The following is a 9,269-nucleotide window of genomic DNA, read 5'->3' as shown; positions in this document are numbered from 1 at the left end:
ATCTTGGCTGCCCAACATCTCGCGAGATTGCCTCTGCCGCGACTCTTCTCTCTCTCCAGTCTTTTTGGTTCTCACCTCTTTCAGTCCCGGTTTAGCTGCAGTTTTATCTGTGAGTACTCCCGTAGCTCCCTCGGTCAGTTTGGTTGCCCCTGCCCTTCTTTAACATAGCTTTGCACTTGTCACTGCTATAGCTCTGTTCCAAACGTTAGGAGATATAATAGTGAACAAAATGGACACGATCCCAGTTTTCACGGAGTTTACATTCACTTGGGGGAAATACGGGGAACAAATGAATAAGTCAATAAAACAGATTTGTGATAAACATGCATTCATCATCATTCAATAAACTAAATGCTTCCTGCACTTTCAGGCAGTGCTATAGAATGGGGAACAAATCAAGTTCCTGCTCGAATGGCACGTAACTTAGTACCTAGTGGGAGAGGTAAACAATGAGCACATCAATACGACATTAGAGAAGTAAGTGCTGAGAAGAAACAAAAAGAAGTGTAACAGATTAGGAAGTGGCAGTGATGATGGGACGCATGGCTATATTAGGTTGGATGCCCAGGGAAAACAAGCCTGAGGGTGTGATTTTAAATGAGTTCTGAAGAAGCGCCATGGAGACAATTCAAGTGGAGGGACCGGCCAGCTACAGAGCCCCTGAGGTCAGTGTGGCAGGTGAGGGGATTAGGGAGAGGATAGGAGGAGATGAGGGCCAGATACATGCAGAGCCATGAAGGGCATGAAAATTTTTTGAATTTTATTCTAAGTGAAAAGGAAAACCATCAGAGGATGTCAACCACGGAGGTGTATGGTCTGATGTTTAAAAGACCAGTCTGGCTGCTTTTTTGGAGAAGGGATTAGAGAGTTGAGAGTGGATGAGGGTAAACAGATTAGGAGATTATATAGATGAAAATGGGTAGGAGATTATATAGATGAAAATGATGGTGCTTGCACCAGAGTAGTTATGATATTTCTACATTGTGTGGGTAGATTGGACAGGATTTAGTGAAAGGCTGGAATCCTATCAGCAGGATACAGAGGAATAAAGGATGGGTCCTAGATTTTTGGTTTGAGAAAATCTAGGTGGTTGTATTGCTTATTAAAATAGGGAAGTCTGGGAGAAAGAAAAACAGGTTTAGGAGGAAGATCAAGATTTCAGTTTTGGACATGTCACATTTGAGATGCCCATTAAACATCTTAGAGGTGATGTGTCATAATTACCTGTTACCGTGTGGTAAAGTCCTTAAAGGCATTTTCTCCATCTTTCTCTCTCCAGAGTGCCACTTTTGCTGCTCCAGTTCGATTCCCAGAAAGTCCCTGTGATGCAGCTTTGGCGAAATTTCCACCAGGGTCCCAACTAGTAGGTGCTTTAGAAGTCTTTGCTGTAAAATAATGAATGAATCTAAAGCCACTCTGTTGCTTCTTCTTCCTGCTGATCTTCCTGTCCTTTGTCCCTGTTTCTTTTCATATCCAGTAACACACTTGGTAAATTAGCATTTCATCCAAGCTGGGCTGGGCCAAGGTGACAGGAAAAATGAAGGAATTTGCAGGAAAGGGACCCATGCAGTTCTTGGATAAAATCAGCAGATCCCACAAAACCCAACACATGACTGCTTTCTAGTTTTAGTAACTGGTTGGGCCAACGTCTAAGACTGGCCTACCACAAGCTCTATCTCCTTGGGGGGAAAAATAGGCCTTTAAACACCCTATATTGCTTCAGCTACATCCAGGACAGGGAAGGTTTAAGGTTTTAGTTCAGTTATCCCCCTTGTAGTAATAGGTCCTAAGGAAACAAAGATTTAGACAAAGATATATGTACGATGAGATGTTCCAGCCAGTGGTATTTTCAGCTGTGCAAAATTGGGGCCAACCTAATTTGAGAAATAGCCAATAAGAAAATGGGTAACTAAATAATGGAGCACTGACAAAACAGAATATACAGAAACCATTGATATTTGTGTTTAATAATTAAGAATTTTTAGAGACCCTTAGGAAAATGGTTCCTTCTCTCCTCATCTGTAAAATGATGATAATCCCCTGTTTTATGAGACTATGGATCAAATGAGCTAATTTATGTGAAATCATTTTGATCACTATAAAGCGTTTTCTAAAAAAGAATTATTGGGGCGCCTGGGTGGCTCAGGCAGTTGAGCGTCCGACTTCGGCTCAGGTCATGATCTCACGGTTCGTGAGTTCGAGCCCCGCGTCGGGCTCTGTGCTGGCAGCTCAGAGCCTGGAGCCTGCTTCAAATTCTATGTCTTTCTCTCTCTCTCTGCTCCTCCCTGGCTCATGCTCTGTCTCTCTCTCCTTCAAAAATAAGTAAAAACATTAAAAAAAAAAAAAAGAATTATTGCCAAAAGGTGAAGCCTAGGTGAGAAGGCCCTTCCTCTACCATAAGTGGTTATGGTTCGAGGAAGTTAAATTTCATATCTGAGTCATTACAGCATGGCAGGGGCTGTACCAAGAAGACGGTGGTTGTCCCAGTTAGGCTCTGGAGTAGGAAGTTGACACATACTGTGTGCCTCCAGGGTGTCATCTACTGAGCAAGATGCTTCACCTCCATCTATACCTAACTGCATGCTGGGAGGCAAAGTGAGCCTCTTTCTGGCAATTTCTGTCTTAGCCCTGGCCAGGTTATTACCAGTCCATGAAATGCTGCATATTAAAGTCATGACTTGTGGGGCATCTATGGGCCAGGTCTTAACCTCTATCTAGTTGCAATGCCATATGGCGTTTTCTCTATTAATGGCTATGAGAAGAAGAAAATATGGATAATGTGTTAGTTAGTTAGTTAGTTAGTGAATAGGGCAAATAACCTGAATCTTGTCTCCCAAAGGAATCAGCTGTCTGTCCCGGGACATATTAATTTATAACTTCCTAGCCTTCTTACATGCAGTATGGCTTAGTCAAAAGAGGACACAGAGATACATCCAGGGGAGCCTGGGTGGCTCAGTCTGTTAAGGGTCCGACTCTTGATTTCGGCTCAGGTCATGATCTCACGGTTGAGTTTGTGCAATTAAGTCCCACATCAGGGCTGACAGTTCAGAGCCCACTTGGGATTCTGTCTTTCCCTCTCCTTCTGCCCCTTCGTTGCTCATTCTCTTTCCCTCTCTCTCTCTCAAAATAGATAAATAAACTTAAAGAAAATTAAAACACACACACACACACACACACACACACACACACACACATCCAATGACTGCTTTGACATCTCACTTGGATAGCTAATAGGCATTTCAAACTTAACATGTTACAAACAGAACTCCCAATTGTCCCTCCCTTTACCCAAACCTGCTCTTCTCTTGCTTTTCCTCATCTGAATAGATATTACCAACCGCCCATTTTTCTCAAGCCAAAACCTAAGACACATCCTTAATTTCTCTCTCCTTCCCCCTTCCATCTAGTGGGGCAGTGACTTTCCCATCAAAACCTGTCCTGGCGCCTTCCCTGCCCTTCACGAACATCATTACTCGTCTTCCCTGCTTCCCTCGCTGCTGTTGTTTTCCTGCTTCTCCCCACAGCCAGACTGAGCTTTTAGAACCACATATCAACTGGTGTAATTTCTTTGCTCTCACTCTGTCATGGCTTCCCACCTCACTTAGATTTAAATTGTAACTCTCTACAAGGCCCACATGGGCCCAGCAGGGCCCTGCCTGCTTCTCTGACCTCAGCCCCTACCACGCTCCTCCTTTAGCCTCGGGGCCCTCCGCACTCTCTCTCTCTCTCTCTCTCTCTCTGTCTCTCTCTAGCCTGCCAAGTTTGCAGCCATCTCAAGGCCTTTGCACTAGCTGGTTTTTTGCAGTGAGGGGAGCAGGGAACTTGGGATGTTCTTTTCGTAGATAGTAACAATAACAACAGCAACTCTCTATATGTGTTTACATATATATATGGCGGGCACTATGCCAAGTACTTAAACTCATTTAATCATGGTATTTCTCCCATTTTGCAGATGGAGAAGCCAAGAATTTGAAAGGTAAAGGGTTTGCTCAAGGTCACATAGTGTCTTAGGTCAGGTTCCCTGGAAAACAGGCTCTGAGGCAGAGATTTAGGAGGTATGTTGGAGACTGATCCTGGTAATAACACCTGTACAAAGGTGGGAGAAACAGGACTTGGGGGCTGGAGGAGGGAGAAGTTCAACTGTGACACAGTTGTCACAGAGATCTCAGTGGATCCTTCAGGGTTATCCCATATTGGAGGCCAAGGGGCCAGGCCTTTATACTCCTGCATGGACAAATCCTTGGGCGGCAGACTGCCTGGGAAGGGGGTATATCCTTGGGCAAGGTAGCTCTCTTTACCAAAAGCAACAGCTGGAGAAGGACTTAGCTGCAAACTGCTAGCAGCCAACACTCTGTGCAATAGAAGCAGGAGAGCCCAGTCCTGGAAGGAGAATTTGAGCCATGCATCACAGCATCCAGGCCACATCAGGCATTAGTTTCTAGCTCTGTGCAGCAAATGACCCCTAACATTTAAGGATTGAGACAGCAAACATTTATTATCTCATAGTTTCTATTGGTCAAAAATCTGGGGATGGCTTTGCTGAGTGCATCTCGCTCAAGGATGTTAAAGAAAAAAATATTCTGACACTTTGTTAACATAGTAAGGAAGACTTTAGTCAGTACCCTTGCAATAGGTGTCAAGGCTATCAGTAGGTGAGAAAGATTGGGCTCAACTCCAAATCCAGCAAAGATAGCTGGGATTTGTAACCAACAAGTGGAATGAGGGGGTCAGTGGATGAAAAAAAGTTACCAAGAGGAGACAGCTAGGGCAGGGGGATTCTTGCTAAACTGACTCAAAAGGAATTCTTGCTGAAGGCAGGCCAAGGTGATCAGATATCAAGGATAGAGAATGAAGAATATGATCAGATATCAAGAGTGAGGAGATTCTTGCTAAACTGACTTAGTGGGATTCTTGTTACATTTGGCTATGCAGGCCTGGCAAGGATCCCCCCTTACTCTCCCTCTCCCTCTGCACCTCTCCCCTGCTCTTTCTCTCTCTTAAAAAAGAAAGAAAAGAAAAGAAAAGAAAAGAAAAGAAAAGAAAAGAAAAGAAAAGAAAAAAAAGAAAAAGGGCTCAGAGGAGTCTGACTCCAGTTTGGACAAGCAGAGCGTCTTTTTGTCAAGGTCTGTCATGAGGTTACAGTCAAGCTATTGTCCAGGGCTGTGGTCTTATCTGACAGCTTGACCTGGGGAGGGGAGAGATGATGGGACATATTCAAATGATAGGCAAGTGTTAAAATCATAGGGGGTGCAGGGAGAGGCTTCTAGGAAGCACCAGGACTCGGTCTCCCGACCTAGAGCAGAGTTGCACTGGCAGTGAAAGGGCGGGCCTACGCCAGCCGACTCCATCTTGTTCTGTGTCCTTCACCTTGACCACACCTCCTCCCCTTGAGTAACCCCCCCCCTCACCTGCCTAACAGGACTCGACCCTTCCCCAGGACCCTTCCCCAGCCAATCGGCTGAGGCCATAGCCATTACCTCACCAACTGCCCCCAGGCCCCAATAAAACCTTTGTCCTTTTGAAACTCGCTCTCTTTCCCTGGTATCTCACCGCTGCGTCGGTGTAGGTAGGGGATTGAGCTCGAGCTAGCTCGAATAAAGGCTCTTTGCTTTTGCATCGGACTCGGCTCCCTAGTGGTCTTTGGGGATCACGAATTCTGGGCATAACAGCAGAATCTGTCTGATGTAACTATTTTGGAACCCTGAAGTTTGTTGAAGGCTTTGCAACTTCCAGGGGAAGGGCTGGAGAGTAATTTATGATTAACTTTGATCAATTTCAGCTTTTAGTACACAATTTACCCATCCCCAGTGGCTTGTTACTATTCTCTCTTTTTTTTTTTCTGTACCAGACTAATACATTTAAAAAATAATTGGAGGTGCCTAGGTGGCTCAGTGGGTTGAGTGTCTGTCTGGCTCTTGATTTCGGCTCAGGTCATGATCCCAGGGGCATGGGATTGAGGCTTGTGGCCAGTTCGCTCTGCTTAAGATTCTCTCTTTCCCTCCCTCTCCCCTTGCAAGGGCTCCCTCTCTCTCTCAAAAAAATAAAAAATAATAATAATAAAGAAAAAAATTGTTAGCGTGAAAACCAGTATTACTGTATCTTTGGTTTGTAACTCCACACTTTGTGTTTTACATAACTTAGAAGAATAATGAATTTTAAAGAATTATTAGTCTGTTTTGGGGTATACAATGTATAAAGATGATAGTTAGTAACATCAGCAACCAAAAGGGGTGAGAACAGAGTGAAGGAGCAGAGTTTTTGTATATTATTGAAGATATATGTTAAAATTAGAGCATTGTAAGTTTAGAATCTTCAGTGTAACCCCATGGTAACCACAAAGAAAATAGCTATATAATACACACAAAAGGAAATGAGAAAGAAATTTAAACAATTCACTACGAAAAAAAAAATCAACTAAACACAAAAGAAGACCGTAATGCAGGAAATGAGGGACTGTAAGGCATATAGAATACAAATAGCACAGTGACAGAAGTAAGTCCCCCTTAATACGTAATTACTTTAAGTGTACATAGATTTAACTCCCCAGTCAAAAGCCAGAGATTGGCAGAGTGGACAAACACATGACCTAACTATATGCTGTCTATAAGAGACTCACTTGAGATCCAAAGGCACATCTGCAGATGATGAAAGGAGTTGAAAGGAGAGGATGGAAAAAGATATTCCATATAAATAGTCACCAAAAGAGAGCAGGGATGGCCATACTAATATCAGACAGAATCGATTTTAAATCAAAAAAAAATTAGAAGAGACAAAGAAAGACATTATGTCTTAATAAAAGCCTCAATACAGCACGAAGCTATGATAATTACATTTATGCACCTGATGAAGACCATCAAGATATATAAAGCAAACACTGATAGAATTGAAGGGGGAAACGGACAGTTCTACGGTGACGGTTGGAGACTCCGATACCCCACTCACAATAATGGTTAGAACAACCAGACAGAAGATAATCAAGGAAACAGAGGGCTCAAACAACACAATAAGCCAACTAGATCTAACAGGCACACAGAACACTCTATCCAAGAAAGGGGAACCCTCTTGCACTGTTGGTGGGAATGCAAACTGGTACAGCCGCTCTGGAAAACAATGCAGAACTTCCTCAAAAAATTAAAACCAGAACTACCCTACGACCCAGCAATAGCACTATTAGGAATTTATCCCCAGGATACAGGAGTGCTGATTCATAGGGGTACATGTACCCCAATGTTTATTAGCAGCACTATCAACAATAGCAAAATTATGGAAAGAGCCCAAATGTCCATCAACTGATAAATGGATAAAAAAGATATGGTTTATATATACAATGGAATACTACTTGGCAATGAGAAAGAATGAAATCTTGTCATTTGCAACAATGTGGACAGAACTGGAGGGTATTATGCTATGTGAAATAAGTCAGTCAGAGAAAGATGTCATATGTTTTCACTCATATGTGGAATTTGAGAGGTTTAACAGAAGACCAAAGGGGAAGGGAAGGAAAATTAAGTTTCAAACAGAGAGGGAGGCAAACCATAAGAGACTCATAAATACAGAGAACAAACTGAGGGTTGATGGGGGTGGGGGATTGGGGGGGGCGGGGAAAATGGGAGATGGGCATTGAGTGCATGTGTTGGGATGAGCACTGGGTGTTGTGTGTAAGTGATGAATCATGGGAATCTACTCCTGAAGCCAAGAGTGCACTGTATATACACTGTATGTTAGCTAACTTAACAACAAACTATTTAAAAAAAAAAAAAAGAACACTATCCAACAACAAAAGCATACACTTTAGTAAGACCACAGCATAGATACGAAAAAGCCACAGGCAGTGGTTTGCTCCCCATTGTATGTGTGACAGAGAAAGACAGTTCCCTTCTTACCATACCTATTAGATTTGAGATAAAGTCACCTTTGCTTAAAAGAAAAGTTTACACTCAGCTATCCCCTCTGTCGACAGATATGCATGAAAGCAAGCTGTAGGAGCGAGTGCACCTCAGAGAAGGCTGTGCTCACTTAACCTTCAGTAGAGCAGTATGCTCATATTTATCCAGTTCAAGCTCTTTCTCCTTTCCCTGATGAGAAAACACCTCTAAATGGCCCTGTGGAAGTAATTTGCCCAGATAGAAACACAAAGGCCAGAGAATCATTGAAGAGAATGGACCTTTCGTTTGGTGTTTATGCGCTGAAATAGTGGCGTCAGTAATGAACCTGAGTGTGAATTTCTGTGGTTTAAAAACAACCAAATCCAGATCACAAGGGCCCCACGGGTCATCAGTAAATCTTTGGGGCCCCAAGAGTGGGTAACTTTGACCTGGTTTGGTTCTGGCTTTGGGAAGCAGAATTCTTTACGCCAGGAGGCAGCAGGTTCCCTGGGCTGTCAGGGCCGTTAGCAAAGTCATGACATCTGCAGTTTGGGTCTTCATGCCCGTGCTCTTTCCTCTGCTGAAAGGATCTTCGCTAAGAAATAAGAACCATAGGGAAACTGCCTGAAAGTACCCTTGGGGAGTTTCCAGGTGACTCAGAAGAAAGGCCACAAGGGAGCCAGAAAGACTGGAGGTCAAATCCTAGGTCTACCTGTCAGTGGCACTGTGACCAGAGATACGTGGTTTCCTCATGGCTCTGAGTTTGTTTCAGCAGGTCTGGGGCAGGATCCTGGGATCCCTATTTTTCATACCAAACCTGGTTGGAGGCTGTTTCTTAGAAGCAATATTGCGTGGTGTTAAGCATAGACCCTGAAGCCGGACTGTCTGGGTTAATTCCAGCTTCACCAACTTGGGAGTTGTATACCCTCGGGCAAGTTACTCCACCTCCCTGTCTCAATTTCCCCATCTGTACTATGGAGATAATAGTAATATCTGTCTTATGGGGTTATTGTGAAGATCAAGTATGCTTATTGTGTAAAGCATTTAGAATGGGGCCAGTTAGAGCAAACACTATGTGTTACTATTCCATAGCCACAAACCTCATCCACAACTCCAAAATTAAAAAAAATTTTAAAATCAGAAATTCCCCTCGAAGCTTGTCACAAATCAGTTTAGCAGCAAAACCTGATCTAAACGAATGGGAGGCTTTTGATAGTCTTTATCCCTTATTCTGTGAACATTAAAACATAATTGAGAAAATATCAACATATTTGATCATGGAATGTCACCCCCCCATAGGTATTACATAATATACTGAGTATTTGTGTATTTCCTAAAAATATGAAATATTCTCAACTTCAAAACACAAGGTTTCAGAGAAGGGACTGTGGAGCTATATTTTAT

This window comes from Acinonyx jubatus, chromosome C1 (genome assembly GCF_027475565.1).
Source record: "Acinonyx jubatus isolate Ajub_Pintada_27869175 chromosome C1, VMU_Ajub_asm_v1.0, whole genome shotgun sequence".
In the NCBI taxonomy this organism is placed as follows: Eukaryota; Metazoa; Chordata; class Mammalia; order Carnivora; family Felidae; genus Acinonyx; species Acinonyx jubatus.
The sequence above is the reverse complement of the archived record's forward strand: the minus strand, read 5'-3'. Positions refer to the sequence as shown.